We start from the raw sequence: 17,503 nt of genomic DNA on the forward strand, positions 1-17,503 counted from the left end.
AACAGTTCAGAGTTTCTAAAGAAATTCCCATAATTATCAATTGATAATACTTGTATTTTTGTGAATCTACTATCTGCTAAATAATGTTTTTAAAATATCTGTCTGGATTTTAATTTTTTTTAATGTTTATTTTTTTGAGAGAGAGACGGACAGAGTGTGAGTGGGGGAGGGGCAGTGAAAGAAGAAGACACAGAATCGAAAGCAGGCTCCAGGCTCTGATCTGTCAGTACAAAGCCTGATGTGGGTCATGAGCCCATGAACCCCGAGATTATGACCTGAACTGAAGTCAGACACTTAACAGACTGAGCTGCCCAGACATTCCTGGATTTTAATTTTTTATGTCATCTACCTCATTGATATACTAAGGTTAGTTTCCTGACTGCTCTGTAATGATGTAGTGCTGATCCTTCATCCTTGTGATCACTTTTTATTTCCTTTAACTTCACCCTTTTATAAAAGTGCTGTTTATCAATCTTAAAATTTCAAATTCTTCTTTTTGAAACATTTTCTCAGCTTTCATCAGTATCTACATTCTTCCCATTGTACCATTAGGGGAGTTGACCACATACAGTTATTATATCTCATTGTATGTTGTTAGAGATTTAAAAATATTTATAAATAATAATGGACATTTCTCAAAAGAAGTAACCATTATAACTTGAAATTCTTATTACCTAATGTATTATATATAACAGGATATACAATAAAGCTTTGTGGCAAATTGATTTTCAGGAGAAAATAGTTTCATTAAATACTTTGGTAGACCAAAATACAAATGAAGAAGATGACTTTTCACATGTTCTGATAAAATGTAAGTGTTCTGTATTAAAATCCTTTAGTTTTACACTTTGGCATTATAGAGTCGCTGAGTTCCAATAGTCCCACTAAAGCCTGCTTGAAGTAGATAGGTTTTACACAAAGGTAAAGTTTAAATGAATTAATCTTGGATTAAGAATTGTATTCAAAACATGAATTCAGTGCAAACCCCGAAGACTGAAGAGCTACTCTTTGAGAGGTTGTTAATAACACAATGAAGATGGTAGCATAATTCTCGTTGAGTTGATGACCTTCTTAATTAGGTGTTGACATATGTATTCAATTGAAGTTAGTACTTTATTGAATTACTGATCATCAGCCTAGAAATTCTTATTTCAGCTAACAGACTTATGTTGAATGCCACAATTTAAAAGACTGAGAAACGAAAATGTGTGGTGCCCATTACCTCTGTCAGTCAGTGGGTTTTCTTATCAGTCAACATAATCATTGAGTGTATCTTAAGTGCAAGGCCCTGGTGAACACGTATCTTATGGTATTTAAATAAAAACAAAATACTTGTGACTTTGAGGTGAAGAAAATGCTTAATGTAATTCATAGGAAGTAACTCAATATCTAGGTTTTTTGACTGTTGGTTGGATCTGCATTTTCTGGTGAAAAGGTTCTTTCAGTTAAGAGGTGTGACTTAGATAATGTCATAAACTGAAGCAACTGAAGCAAGAGTTAGAGAACATGTTGCCATGTAACCAGAGAACTGAGAAGATGGGGGCTTGAGGTGGAGAGATGGTACCTTTTAGCACATTCACAGCAATCTAATTAAGAAGAAAAACTCCTCGGTGATGATAACTGAGACAGAAATTTGTTTGAAAGCATTAGAAAAATGTAAAAAACCAGTAATACTCTACCTAAAAATCAACTTTGACAAATAGATGCAAACAGGCATTTATGCAATTAATAATTAAGACCAAATACATGAAAGTGACATCTCAACACAGACTGGCATAAATTATGATTGTAATACCCAGAGCAACAATATAGCATAAAGTAGGTGATAGAGAAAATTTGGCCTGATAGTCTGAAAACAATCCTTAGAAAGACCAGTTTGGAGATTTCCAATGCTTAAGGTACTGAGAAATTATGTCAGAAACCTACTTTGGGGCTCCTGGGTGGCTCAGCTGATTGATCGTCTGACTCTTGATTTTGGCTCAGTTCATGATCCCAGGTTTGTGGGACTGAGCCCCTCATCAGGCTCCATGATGAATGTGGAGGCTGCCTGAGATTCTTTCTCTCTCTCTTCCTGCCCCTCTCCCCAACTTGTGTTCTATCTTTCTCAAAGAAAAAAGAAAAAAAAAAAGAAATCTTTTTATCATGAAAATAAATATAACTATGCTTTAAGTAACACCATAAATTAAATAAAACGTTATGGAGTTCTGTTATTGCTAATCGATTAGCAATTAGCTAATCGATTAACAATTATGATAAAATTCATTCCTAAATAATCCATCTAATAATTAAATAAGAAAGATATTTGGACAGTGTGAACCATCCTTGTCTCCATTACTATTAAAGTGAGAAGGTCAGGTTAGATTTATCCCTAATGGTATACCTGGGTGGCTCAGTCATTTAAGCATCTAACTCTTGATTTTGGCTCAGGCCATGATCTCACGGTTCGTGGGATCAAGCCCCAAGTCAGGCTCCGTGCTGCTATCAGCATTTGCTGCTATCAGCACGGAGCCTGTTTGGGTCTCTCTATTCCCTCTCTCTCTGCCTCTCCCCTACTCAAGCTCTTTCTCTCTCTATTTCTTTCAATAAATAAATAAACTTAAAAGAAAAAGAAGTATCCCTAACAACTTTGCTTCAGCAAGGCTTCTTCCTGTTCCTGCTCATTATATTTAAACTTAAACCTATGGAGAATATATGCTGGTGTTAAAATATTTAAAGAAGGAGGCCACTAGACAGGGGTGGCTCTAACGCCTCATTAAGCAAAACAAACACTAAGCCAGAGTCAGTGCATTTAAATCCAAGAAAATGAACCCTAAGGACAGCCAGTCACAAACAGCCACCTTGGCTTTCCAAAATCAGACAACTGCTTAAGCTATAACCAGTCAAATAATTGCTTTGCTTCATTTTCTCCTCTATAAAAACCTTGCCCCTAGCTTCTGTGGGTGGAATGCTTCCAACTATTCTTGGTTTGCCTTGCCATTAGAAGTGTGATCAAATAAGCTCTTGAAAAATTTATGTATCTCAGTCTTCCTTTTTTTTTTTTTTTTTTTTTTTTGTTTAAAGTTTATTTATTTTGGGAGAGCAAGAGAGGGAGAGAGGGAGAGAAGGAGAACTAATCCTAAGCAGGGGCTGCACTGTCAGCGCTGACCTGATGTAGGGCTCAAACCTATGAACCTGCAAGATCATGATCGGAGTCTAAACCAAGAGTCTGACACTTAACCAACTGAGCCACCCAGGTGCCTCTCAGTTTTCCTTTTCATATGGGAGAACATGGCTAATTATAAGATAACATATTCTTTGTAGAAATTAAATCCTATCAGAGATTAAAAACAAGCATTCCTTAATATATGCTTAGTAATTTAAACCTGTATATTATTACATTGACAGTTTGTACAGTTTTAATTTCTACAGAATATCTGAAGTGACAGTGATCACTGCTGTGTGTTCGTTAAGACTATTTTGGTTGCAAGGTACATAAAATTTAACTCAAATTGCTTTAAACAAAAGGCAGAATCATTATCCCTGGAAACTGAGACTTCCAACAATATATATAAACTCATTAGCTGCTTAATTGAGAGGATCAAACAATGCCTCTCAATCCATTTGCTCTCTCCTGACCTTGGTTCTCTTTCATATTAGCTCCATTCTCAGGTAGACTTCTTGTGTTTGCAAGTTGGGTACCACTAGGCAAACTCCTGCAAAGAAAGCAGATGAATTCTCAGTGTGAAATCTTAGTAAAACCTGCTTTAGTTGGTTCTCATGAGGTCAGTACGTATCCTTGAGCCAATCACCGAGGTAGACAAATGTGAGGCTTTTGTTGGCCAGGTTTGAGTCCTATGTCAGGCCTGTACCTATGACTGGAATCGGTTTCATGGGAACCACATGAATTGAGAGTCAGAGATGAATATTTTCCCAAAAGGGAGTCAATAGTCAAAAACACGTATTAACCACTACATGATAGATCTAGAATAACCTGGGTACTTTTATAAAGAAGCCTCAAATAGTTTTGCCTTTAAGAATGGATGAACATGACTCTTTAATAAATAAGAAAATGGAGGGACACCTGGATGGCTCAGTCGACTGAACATCCAACTCTTGATACTGGCTCAGGTGATAATCCCAGGGTTGTGGAATGGAACCCCACATCAGGATCCCTGCTGAGTGTAAAGCCTGGTTAAGATTCTCTCTCTCTCTCTCCATCTGCCCCTTCCTTCTGCTTCTGCATGCATTCTTTCCCTCACAGAAAAAAAAAAATGTGTCTATAAAAAAAAAATCAATAAATAAGAAAATGGAGACTGAAGAAGCATTCAGAATCTTGAATGTTATGGCCACAAACGGAATTACTGTCAGTGAAGAGAGCACGTTGATTTTTTATTTGTTTTTTATTTTTTAATTTTTTGTAAATTTAGAGCATGAGTAGAGGAGAGGGACAGAGGGAGAGAGAGAGAGAATCCCAAGCAGTCTTCATGCCCAGCAGGGAGTTTGACCCAGACTTGAACCCAAGAGTTTGACGTTTAACCAACTGAGCCACCATGTGCCCCGTAGATACTGCTTTTAAAAAAGAAAAAAGATAATAAATGCAGGCAAACTAATAAAAGTTACTCTTACTAAATCATAATTAATCATACTAAAAAATTTACAAACCAATTTATTCCAGAATACATACATTTTATATGTAGTTTCAGGTGTTTTTTTTTTATTATTATTTTTAAGGAAGAGTTAAAACTTACACACCAGATTGTTATTGTACCCTAAAAATCTCTTGTGGATTTTCTTTGGTTTCCTGAACTTCAGATTTACAAAAAATAATCGAAATCAAGAGAACCAAAAGTGATTAGACAGAAAGTTTACCACTTTGAAAGTATAAGCTTTACTGTAGATATTGTATCCTTAATTTTCTATAGAGCCTATTGTAAATCTTGGGTTGCTGCTTAATCATTTAATCAATTTGATTGGTTTATGTGTATTTGATTAAGGTAAAGTTGAAACTATTGCTTGTGGTGTGATTTAGTAAGGAAACATGGTCTGGGGTCAAGAAGGAGAGAACAGGGAAGGGGAGTGAAGGGAGAGGAAGAGAGAGAGGAAGAATTGTCTGGGACATGAAGTGAAATATCCTCATATGCCAGATATGAGAGATTCAAATATCTTTTGATCTGTGGAATGTGTGAAGTGTATTTCTATTTGAATGGAAATGCCTTGCAGTGTGAGCTTTCTGCATTATAAAGAAGGCAATTGGTTTTCTGTTCATGCTCCAGCCTTATCTTTTATCATCAAAGGTGCTGCTATTTTGGTATCAGGTCCTGAATGTGATGACAACATATGACCTTCACAGATCCTGAGTGGAATCCAGTGGGTGGTATGTGCACTCACACCTGTGTTCTCTCAGACACAATTACTTATACTCAGGATCACTTTACATCAGCTGCGTTAATGATGTTGTATCATTAAGTGGTAACATGATCACAGCTTTGACACTGATTTTCCTAGGTATGGCATCAGTTTTCTTATAAACTTATTACCTTCTTCTTTTCTTCCATTAAGCTCCATTTTATTTTGACTGTGAGGTTAATTTTCATTAAGGCTGAGTGAAATACTGAAGGGAAAATATAGACTCTGACAACTTCAACAAGAGAGGGAAAAGAAAGTGGCAGAAGATTTCACAACAAATGTAAAGGAAGATAAGGCAACATTGGCTGTGTGGTTAAAATTAAAAGGAAGGGAAATAAATGCTTGGAGGCCCAACTGTGAGAAAGTACTGGAGTTTACTGTTGTTAAAAGGAGGTTGAATGGGCCTCTATTTGCTTTTCCTTGGAATCTTTTTTTATTTAGCATATTAGGCAACTGTGAATATATAATTAGAATTGTCAGTTAATTTTTTTAATTTATTTAACTGTTTGCTGGAAAAGATTGAATTTAAATAATGAGATGAATGAAACAAAAGATTATTGTATCATATGATCGACTTTAAATTTAGGAATATATTATTTGAACTTTAAGGAAAGTTTAAGTGGGTGATCTCTAGAGAACTGCAGTTGTATATATATGGATATGTGTCTGTAGTGTTTGTGTTTTTCTTTTTCTTTTTTTTTTTTTTCAACGTTTATTTATTTTTGGGACAGAGAGAGACAGAGCATGAACGGGGGAGGGGCAGAGAGAGAGGGAGACACAGAATCGGAAACAGGCTCCAGGCTCTGAGCCATCAGCCCAGAGCCTGACGCGGGGCTCGAACTCACGGACCGCGAGATCGTGACCTGGCTGAAGTCGGACGCTTAACCGACTGCGCCACCCAGGCGCCCCTTTATTTTTCTTTTTCATCCAAGTAATTTTGTGTTGATGTGATTTAAGATTGGGCTTGCTGAGAGTAGTTACTACCCCATAAGAACTACCTCTTGAAGATCTCATTTAGTGGTGAGGACAGGATTTTAAAGCTGAGAAAATTAGAAAATGTCACACACTCTGCACATACTCTCAAGAACTGGTAAGCAAGTGAATAGGTCTTTTACCTGGGAACTTAGAAGCTTAAATCAAATTTGCCCCATTTTGGTACATATTGAAAAATATTTCGTATGTTCTGTACTTCTGGTATTTATATATTAATGTATTTGAAACAAACAAAATTTATATGTTTAAGTATTTTGAAACAAAAAAGTGGGTTAGGCATAGAAGTTTCAGAGAATTTGAGGATCTGCAGTGATGAAACCTTTAATATAATTAGAATTGTCAATTTTCCTTCTCCCTGAAAATAGACTTGATAAAGTTGGGAGAATACTTAAAGATTACATATCAGTAATATCATCAGCATTGTTCAGAGACTTCTGTATATAAACTGTCTCATTATTTGATCTGACTAGATTTGTCCTAAATCTGTTTTTTAAAGGGTGATTTTTTTTTTGTATTTTTATAATTTAAAAAAATTGGAAAACTTGAAAATTAAATTGTTAAAATTATATTGAAAGCATCCATAATCCTACTATTTAGAGAAAACATTTTGTATATTTTAATTTACTATAGCCTTTATATAAATATCATTGTTTTTTTTAAATCTAGTATATATCAGTGTTTTTGACTTTTATTTTAAAATTTTATTATAGATAATTTCCTATATTAGAATATTCTCAAGATAATTTTGATGCATACTTGATATTTCAGTCTTTGAATATGCTGTAATTTATTTAAAATTTCCACATAATTCAAGTATGTTCTTTTTTTCCATTTTAAAACAAAATTGTAAGTATCTATATACAGTAGTCTTTGCAAATCAGATCATTTATAATATATATACATATATTTAAAAGATGCTACCTGGTAATGATTTTTTTAGACACAACACTAAAGACATAATCCATGAAAGAAATAAATGACAAACTGGATAAAAATTGAAATTAAAGCCTTTTGCTCTGTGAAAGATAATGTCAAGAGAATGAGAAGATAAGTAAAACATTGGGAGAAAATAATTAAAAAATACATTCTCATAAATGACTGTTTTCTAAAATATGCAAAGAACACTTAAATCTCAACAATAAGAAAACAAACAACTTAATTAAAATATGGACCAAAGACCTCAACAGACACTTCACCAAAGAAGATAGGAAGATGGCAAATAAGTATATAAAAAGATGCTTCACATTATATGTCATCAGGGAATTACAAATGAAAACAATGTACCACTACATACCTATTAGAATGGCCAAATCCAAAACACCAAATGCTAGCAAGGATGTAGAACAATGGGAACTCTGATTTATTGCTAGTAGGAATGTAAAATGATGCAGCCACTGTGGAACCCAGTTTGGTGTTTTCTTTCAAAGCTAATCGTAGTGGGGCACCTGGGTGGCTCAATCAGTCAAGGGTCCGACTTCAGCTTAGGTCATGATCTTATGGATCATGGGTTCAAGCCTTAAGCTGGGCTCTGTGCTGACAGCTGAGAGCTTGGAGCCTGTTTCAGGTTCTGCTGCCCTTTCCCTGATCATACTCTGTCTCTCTCATAAAATAAACATTCAAAATAATTAAAAAAAATAATCAGTTTCCAGCAATATGCTAGTTGGTATTTATCCAAAGGAGTTGAAAGTTTATGTTAAAGATTTATGCCCACAGAAAAACCTGTACATGGATGTTTGTAGCACATTTACTCTAATTCAGCAAAACGTGCAAGCAACCTTATTATATTATTCAGCACTGAAAAAAAAAACAACAAAACTATCATGCCATGAAGAGACATGGAGGAAGCATACTTGCATATTACTAAGTGGAAGAAGCCATCTGAAAAGGCTATGTACTGGGTGATTCCAACTATATGACATTGTGGAAAAATCAAAATTATGTAGGCAATAAAATGATCTGTGGTTGCCAAGGGTTTTGGGCAGGGAAGGATGAATAGGAAGATCATAGAGGATTTTTAGGGCAATGAAAATACTCTTTATGATACGGTACTGATGGATATATGTCATTATATATTTGTTCAAACCCATAGAATATATAATTAAGAAAAGCCCTGTATTTTGCTATGAATCTAAAATTGCTGTAGAAAAATAAAGTCAAATTTTAAAAAATGCTGACTAGATAGACAAAAATCGTGTCATATTTTTTAATTTGCATTTTACTTCTAGTAAATGAGAAAAGAACTTTTATTTACTTATTTTTTTAAAGTTTATTTTTTATTTATTTTGAGAAAGAAATAGCAAGTGGGGGAGGGGCACAGAGAGAGAGAGAATCCCAAGCAGGCTCCAAGCTGTCAGAGCAGAGCTGGATGGGGGGCTTGAACCCATGAACCATGAAATCATGACCTGAGCTTGAAGTCAAGAGTCGGATGCTTAACCGACTGAGCTACCCAGGCACCATGAAAAAAGAACTTTTATTTATTTATTTATTATTTTTTTTTTAATTTTTTTTTTCAACGTTTATTTATTTTGGGGACAGAGAGAGACAGAGCATGAACGGGGGAGGGGCAAAGAGAGAGGGAGACACAGAATCGGAAACAAGCTCCAGGCTCCGAGCCATCAGCCCAGAGCCTGACGGGGGCTCGAACTCACGGACCGCGAGATCGTGACCTGGCTGAAGTCGGACGCTCAACCGACTGCGCCACCCAGGCGCCCCAGAAAAGAGAACTTTTAAAACAAATGTATTATTCCTTCTGAATTTTGTTTCTTAATTGCATATTTATATAATTTGCCTTATTTTTAAATGCTTTTTAGTATTTTTTTTCAGTATCCATATTCAATTCTGTGATCTACTAGGACTTTGAGGCTTTATGAAGACTATAAGCATTCTTTAAATAAAAAAAATGATTAACTAGCATTCATACCCAATTTGTGAGCTAGTAGCCACTTTACTCTTTTTGTTAAAGACAGCATTTATAAAACATGACCTTGTCCAAGCTATATAACATGATTATAGTGTTATTGGTAGGGACAAGTCATTATTAGTTATTGAGGAGGTAGTGTAAGGTAAGATTCTGTTTCTATACATTTTCTAGAACTTCAGATTTGATATTATATTTTGATAATGTATTAGACATTAGTTCAACATGAAATTGAGGTGGCACAAAAATTTTTTTTGGGTGAAAGTAATTTTGACACATCAAAAAAGTTTATGTAATTATATTCATAGGTATGCTCAAAGGTATGGATTTGTCTAATTATCACAGGTCTGTTCCCAAAACAAACAAACCAAAGAAACCAAAGAACTTGAGATCCTCTAAAGATACTATAATGTATGAGTCCTCTTGGACTATTATAACAAAATACCATAGACTGGTTTAAACAACAGAAATCCATTGTCTTACAGTTTTGGAGGCTACAAATCCAATATCAAGGTGATGGCAAATTTGGTTTCTTGAGCTGCGACCTCTTCTGACTTTCCAAGAGCCACCTGCTCACTGTGTCTTCACATGGCCTCTTCTCTGCTCTTGTTGACAAGGAGAGACAGAGCGTTCTCTTCTTAAAAGGATACTAGACTTACTGGATTAGGACCCACCCTTATGACCTCATCTAGCCGTATTTATCTCCGTGAAGACCCCAGCTCCAAATACAGTCACATTGGGGGCTGGAGCTTTGACATAGGAACTTGGGGGAGACACAATTCAGTCCACAACAGATATTTACAGGTTTTGTTCAACTAGTTTAAAATATACAAGGGAAAGAAAAGATTCTGCGGCATTGGATTTGTAATAAGTAAACTTCTAAACTATCAATGAGGAATTGTTATCAAAATAAGTGGATTAGTACAATAATCAAACCTGTTTCCCACCATTCACAATTCATTTCAACAAGTGAGAGCTCTATATTACTCCTGGTGACAGTGTTCTATGGCATTTTCTCTTGTTCCTCAAGAAAAATTCAGTGCATTGGACAGATTTAGGCAAGAATGTGCACTTTATTTTAAAATTTATAATGTATGTAAGCCTATATCAGGGCTTTTGAAAAGTAACTTAAATCCTTGTATCAGTAAATATAGCAAGTGCCAGTTTCAATTCTTTTTTTCTTTCTCATAATTTCTTATGAACCCACAGTTTAGAACAAAGCTACTTAAAATGTAGGTTCCAGGAGCCATCTGCCACTCCCATTCTCAGGTTCTTTTGGGTCAGCTCCAAAATTCGGCTGCTAGAGAATATACCCCTGTAAGACCATTCTAACAGATGGTCATTTTGATGGTTTCCCACATTATTCTGTAAAGTGAATGTATTGTGACCATCTGAGAAAGTGCCCACTGAGAAAGTGATTTTTTTCTTTCCTTTTTGTTTTTTTAATTTCTATTTACCTGAAACATCTATTCATGAAAATGACTTTATAGGGAAATTGACATCCCTTAAGGCAATCCCATCACATTATCTGTAGTGTAGCCACACTACAAGCAGAAGGATATATGTTGCCTAATAGAGTTTCTGATGTAGAAGAGATTGTATTAATATATTATATGTCTATTTTCAGGATAATGTTCTTTCATTCATGACTATAATATAATGTTAGTCTTGAAAATAGGTATCCCCTTTCTTCATACAGATTATAGTATTTTTTAGGCTAAGTGTGTAGGTTTTCTATGCTGACTGGAGCTAAAGTGGTTTAATGTGTCTGTGTGTTTTTGTGTGTTTGGATGCGTAATTCATCTTTGAATTCTTGTTCTTGTTTGCCTGGATCATGTTAAATATGAATATATACCAGTGGCTACGGTTTAGTTCTAGACATAAACATTTTCTTTAAGTATTCTAAAGGTTAATTTTAATGCACTGTTTTATTCCTTCTTTCAGAATTAATATGAAATCATAATATTAAATGCCATGAAGTTGAAATACATGCTATGATGAGCAAATTGTAATGAGGGAACAGACAGTGGTCAGCGAGGTTAGGAAAGGCTTTCTTGGACAAAAGTGTTTTTCCTGATACCTGAACTAAGAGGAGTAATTAATTAAGCAAGAATATGGTAAGCAGAACCCAGAATTTGTAGCAAATGCTCAGCCACTATTAAGTCTTTGGAGCTTTTTCTAAATAATTGGAAAAGACAACGCGAAAATATGAGCAGGGAATTACTTCATCTTATTTACATATTTAAGTAAACACTTTGATTGCTCAGAGATGAACAAAGCGTATCAAGAATGGATGCAGGGAGACCATTTAGAAAGCCATTATGTCCATCTGGGTGGTAGACGAAAGAAATTAATCCAGAGAGTTGGAGAGGTTGAGGGGGAGAAATCATTGGTTTTTAGGAATATTTAGGAGATGAAGTTGATAACACATGGTGATTGATGGGATAGCGGAAGTGAAGAAGAAGCTGATATTAAGGGTGATTATATTCTGAGTATAATCCCTCATTAAATTTGGGCATAGAGATCATAGATATAATTTTCAGTGCTTGGGGTCTGAGATACTTGTAAAACAGCTAAGTGTTGGATATCAAATTAAAGGTTGAATGGAACTAGAGCACAGACAGAAATAGTCTAGACTGTGTAAGTATAATCTATAAAGATTTGTAAGTGAGATCTACAAAGATAATATAAATAGCTAAAAAAAATGTTATAAAAGTAGTTCAGTTTACACAGAAGAGAGATTATACTTGTTTTTCATAGTTCCAGTGTAAATTAGTATCGGTAGGTATAAATTACAGGTAAATTAATCTCACATAAACATAAAAAAAAAAAGATGTTTTAAACCTTCATGGCTCTAGGAGTAAGAAATTCGCTTTGGAGGTGGTAATTCCTCATTGACATATGTGATAGATCAAAGCCTAGAGAACTAGAAAGTTTTAGACATTTAAGAGTCTTTTTTAAACCTGAGTTGTAAAATCAAAAGACATAAAATATTTCTACTTTATTGTTTGTAACTTGTTACAATGAACATGGGTTCTTTAATTATTGAAAAGAATACTCTTGATGATTAAAAGAATATGAAAATGAGTGGAAGATATGAGAAATTTTTAAATGATAATATGCCATCCATAGTTAAAAAGCTAACATTACCATGCTTTAAAAATTCCCTATTTAAAACAGACATTTGATGTTTCCATGAATCCTAAGGTTGGTCATCATACTTAGAGAAATGGAGAAATTATTCCATGTTGCACTTAAACTTTATGGAGCATTTTGCAGTATCATTAACTAGTTTCACAATTTATGTCCATCATAGTAATTGTCCTCCCACAAAGATATGGTTAAAAAAATAGAGCAATGGGAATAAGTCTGTAGATAAGTTTTAAAAGCCACTGTAGGCATCACTTAACCCAACAAATTGGGTATTTGGTTCTTCCCCTATGAATTATTCATGACCAGAGGAGTGCTGAATCATTTACTGCATTTACCAGTGGGGTGCTTGCAAAATGCTGCCTGGGGAATCATTGTACATTTGTGACCAGAGGAGTAAATATGTGAGAGCCTTATTTTTTTTTAATTTTGTCTGCCTATGCATAACTGTTTTAATGTCTAAAGAATGCTAGAGATAGAAGATGCAGAGGTTCTATTCAACTTCATACCTCCTCAGCTATTTTGAATGTTATGACTACAGAATACACATCACATTGTAAGCAGTAGAAAGACTACAATTATTGGGTTACACTCTAAAACACTTTAAAACTTGGTTCTTGTGAATCCATACGTTTAAACAGCTGTTTTAAAATCTTGCTTATTTTTGGGATATCTTTAAACAGCTGTTTTAAAATCTTAGTTATTTTGGGGGCACATGGGTGGCTCAGTAGGTTAAGCATCTAATTCTTGATTTGGGCTCAGGTCATGATCTCACAGTTGTGAGACTGAGCCCCATATTGTGCTCAGCTCTGACAGCCTGGAGCCTGCTTAGGATTCTCTCTATCCCTCCCTCTTCCCCTCTCTCAAAATAAATAAACATTAAAAAAGAAAAAGAAAATCTTGGTTATTTTCAAAGAGAAAGGATGAGCAAAACTCATGAGAAATGGTGGGGCAGATAGTAGGGTGTCCTATAACATTTTCCATACCTGCTTTCTTTTGTAGGATACAACATTTACTGAGAATACTTATTTCAAACTTTGTGCTAGGGCAGTACTGTCCAATAAAATTGTAATGGGAAATGGAAATGTGAATCACATATGTAATTTAAAAATTTTTTATAGCCAGACTACTATACTATATACACTATAAAAATATTTCAATGTTTTATTTTAGCAAATATATAAAACTATTACTATTTCAACATCTAACCAATATAAAAATTAATGAGATATTTTACCTTTTTTGTACTAGGACCTAAATACCTGCTTTGTATTTTAAACTTACAGCACATCTCAGTTCAGAGTACTGACACATTTCAAGAGCTCAATAACTATACATGACTAGTGGCTGTTAAATTACATGCATAATTCTAGGTTCTCAAACATGACCTATTCATAATTTCTGATTATCCCAATAGATATGTGGAAGTTGAGAGACAAGAGTAAGCGACTTGGGTTTGAATTCAAATAATACACCAAAACCAAAAGGAGTGGTAGGTTAATAGCTAAGAATGTAAAACCCATCATTAGGTACATATGAAATCAATAAATGATTTTTTTGTGTGTGTGAATAAGACAGAGTGTAATGATAGATAATAACTGACAAATTTTTCAGCTTTGCAGGTAAATTCTAAGTTTGAAATTAGAGTTAGTCATATTGATAGTGAAAGAAGCAAGCAGAACTCTTAATCACCCATGGTAGATTTGGGGTCAGAATGGTATGTAGATCTAAGGGAAATTAGTTAGAAGAAAAAAGTCTCAAAAATTAACCAAAAAATATCCTTAGGAGTTTGGATCACACCTTCATTTAATTATCTCCAGTTCCCAGGAGAAACTAGAGAAAATTGGTCCACCTTTGAGAGCTTATTAAAAACTAATTCAGACAAGTTAAATGAGTCAGTTATAATATTGCCTGAGGATTCCAGAAGAAAAATAAAATTAAAAAAATGTTGATTTTTCCTATCTTTTAATTTTAAATGCCACTCAAAATCACCTAATTTTTGTAAAAGAAAATTCTACATATCACAATAAGACTGCCCAGAAAAAACAAGTTTTTTGTTTGTTTGTTTGTTTGTTTGTTTTCCTGGTATATCTTATGTAAGTATTTCTTATGGCATTTCTTTGCCATCTTATGCTAGTGGTTCTGATTATTCTCCTTATGTCTATGGTCAGCAGCAGGAAAAAGTCAAACCTTAAAATAAGGTCTTACCAAATATAGAGTTTTCTCAAGGATAAAATCAGGTAACTTCTCTCTTTGGAAATATGATTTAATGTTTCATAATATAGACAAAGAGTACAATCTTATTTGTCGCAAGTAATCTATGAGTATTTTCTGTCCTACTAAATTACCTCTAACAGCCAGATGTTCTGGAAGAACAATTAGGTCTAATGAGTGATTCTTTAAAATTTTACCAAGAGAGAACACTGAATTTCTTTTCAGGGCTAAATAAAGCTTGACTGTAACCAAATATTTACTAGGGTCACGAGATTTATCCAGTTACTTTTAAATTAAGAATCTTATACATAGAGGGGCACCTGGGTGGCTCAGTTGGTTAAGCATTAGACTTCAGCTCAGGTCATGATCTCGCGGTCCATGAGTTCAAGCCCTGTGTAGGGCTGTGTGCTGACAGTTCAGAGCCTGGAGCCTACTTTGGATTCTGTGTCTCTCTCTCTGTGCACTTCCCCTGTTTGCGCTGTGTCTCTCTCTCTCAAAAATAAATAAACATCAAAAAAATTTTTAAAGAAGAATCTCATACATAAAAAAGCACAAGAATTATATACCATTCTTTTAACAGTGTAGCTTCTTATATCTTTTGAATCTGTTTTAAATTCCATCAGTAGTTACCACCAATTTGTTCAGCTCTTTTCCAGAAACTGTAGTAGATGTGTGTGGCTTTTTCTACATATGTGGCTTCTGTGGGCATAAACAAGTCTATTTGACATCTTCTTCAGAAGGTAATGTCTATCTGTAGCATATGAGCATTCTGTAAAAATAAATCTTACTGCAGTTTAATGAAATTGTTATACAATAATGTAAGTTTTCTGAACTATAATATGAACATTAAAGGGGCTTTCTTTTTATTCCTTCTTTTTATAGTATACTAGAAATCTTATTTGGCCTGAGAAAATAGGATAACTAATATTTAGTAATCTTTTTAAAGTTTATCTCCTGTTAACATGTAACACCTTTCCTGGCCACTAGGGTCTTGGAACTTTTCTCTAGTTTCTTCCCTCCATACCACTGCCCAACTTCAAGGACACATTTCTAGATCATTGTATGCTTCTTACTATCTTTTATAATTGTTTGGTTTCCAAAATCTTAAAACCCTTTATCTGAAACCCTCTATCTTTCGAACCTTCAAATTCCTTCAGTGGCACTGCTACTGAGCCTAGCTGCCGTCCCCCACCCCACCCCACCCCACCCTTACATCTCCACCTGCCTCCTCCATTCCCTACCTCCAGTGACCTAGAAATTGAGCTCCTTTAATGGGTCATTCTGTAGCAGGCTTTGTTTTCCTGTTTATGTGGCCTGGACACATTGATCGCTCATTTCAATTGTGCTCGCTTAGGACTTTTTATTCTTTTGTTCCTCTTAACTTTTCACCACAGAAAACTTGCCATTGATAACAGAGATTGGTCCAAGAATTTTATTTGTCTCCTTGTCATCTCAGATGCTTAGGACTTCTACAGAAACATGACAGCTATACTGATCATGTCCTTTAGGGTTATGAGTGTAGAATCTTCTGCCTTAACTGCATTCTCTCTCTCGCTCTCGCTCTCGCTCTCGCTCTTGCTCTCGCTCTCTTTGTTTTGTTTTGTTTAGGTTTTTTTGTGTTTGTTTGTTTTTTTGGCTTTTTGGGTTTTTGGTTTTCCCAAGGCATTTCTTTAGGCAGACCTAGGGACAGGGAATCTCTGTATCTAAAAGAAGCTTTTGGGCCTCTTGATGGTAAAACATGGCTTCTGTTGACCATGCAAGACCCAGTGGGTCAGTGGGAACTTGATCCTAGAGTCATGGAGTTGGTTGGCTGCTGGTGGGCACTGGCTGGCTGCAGTCTCCTCCACCTTTATGATCTGGATCGGGTGGGCCCAGGTGTGATGCCAGGTGTCCATGTCTCAGTAGCACTGGCTAACAGCACCTGCAGTGGTCAGGTCAAGTACTCTTGGTACATGTTGTGAGTGCCATGGGGGAATCATGGCACAGACAGGTGCTGAAGTTCTTGATCCATGTGGGGTATTTCTTAAACACCTGTCCGTAGGAGACAATTACTCTTGAAGATATATTCATCTTCTTCAGCTGAGACACAAAGTACCAGAAGTGGGCCTTGGTGACAACATGATTAGGTACAATGATTTGCACGTGATAGAGGTGCGGAGTATGGCATTTGGGGTAGGCAGGCAGTGCTCTATCACCTTGTACTCTCCCAGTGTGCCTGAGGCCTTTGGGCGCACTTTCCGCTCTCACTGACACCCACAAAAAGAAGTGTTAGCTGCATAATTATTAATGTCTGATACCTTTTTCTTTCCTGTTGGCTCCAGGTCCCTTTTTTGTTGTGGCTGCCCCAGTGTTACCAAGCTACTATCCTTTAACTTCAACAGATGTCTTGGATTATTTCCTCAGTGAGAAAACAAGTCAACAGTGATGAAATTTCTTACCTGCCCCTCTTGACCCTCTATCACAGATTCTTCATATTCAGTAATACCAGGATTTATCTCACTTTCTCCTCCAATTTCAGAGAATGAAATACCTTTTCCTTTTTAGGGTTAGTTCTCCAACGATTTTCTTGCTATCTCTCCTTTCTATGTACTTTAAGAACTTAATTCATCAGATTTCCCCTCTTTCTTGGATCTGCAAACACTTCCTTCCCACAGAGCCTTTCTTAAAGCAAACTAAATGTTTACTTCTCCCTGTCATAAGTAATTTCTCCTGCAACCCTACATTTTCCTCAAGTTAAATTCCCATCTCTGTCCTATTCACATTCATACTTTAAAAATGATTGATTTCCCCATCTCCTGCTCATCAATTTGCCCAATGTAATCTGTCTTCTATTTTACCCATTTT

At 35.4% G+C, this 17,503-nt stretch overlaps 1 long non-coding RNA gene and 1 pseudogene across 1 annotated transcript in view; one reads left to right on the forward strand and one right to left on the reverse strand.

The window, feature by feature from the left end:
* The window catches only part of LOC147584172 (uncharacterized), a 437,695-nt gene that overhangs the window by 161,053 nt on the left and 259,139 nt on the right, over positions 1 to 17,503 (forward strand). The gene's annotated exons all lie outside the window — the stretch shown is intronic.
* LOC147584173 (large ribosomal subunit protein eL20 pseudogene) overlaps positions 16,363 to 17,503 on the reverse strand; it is a 98,001-nt pseudogene continuing 96,860 nt past the window's right edge.

This window comes from Puma concolor, chromosome A1 (genome assembly GCF_028749965.1).
Source record: "Puma concolor isolate L17-30 chromosome A1, mPumCon1.1.hap2, whole genome shotgun sequence".
NCBI classification, from domain to species: Eukaryota; Metazoa; Chordata; class Mammalia; order Carnivora; family Felidae; genus Puma; species Puma concolor.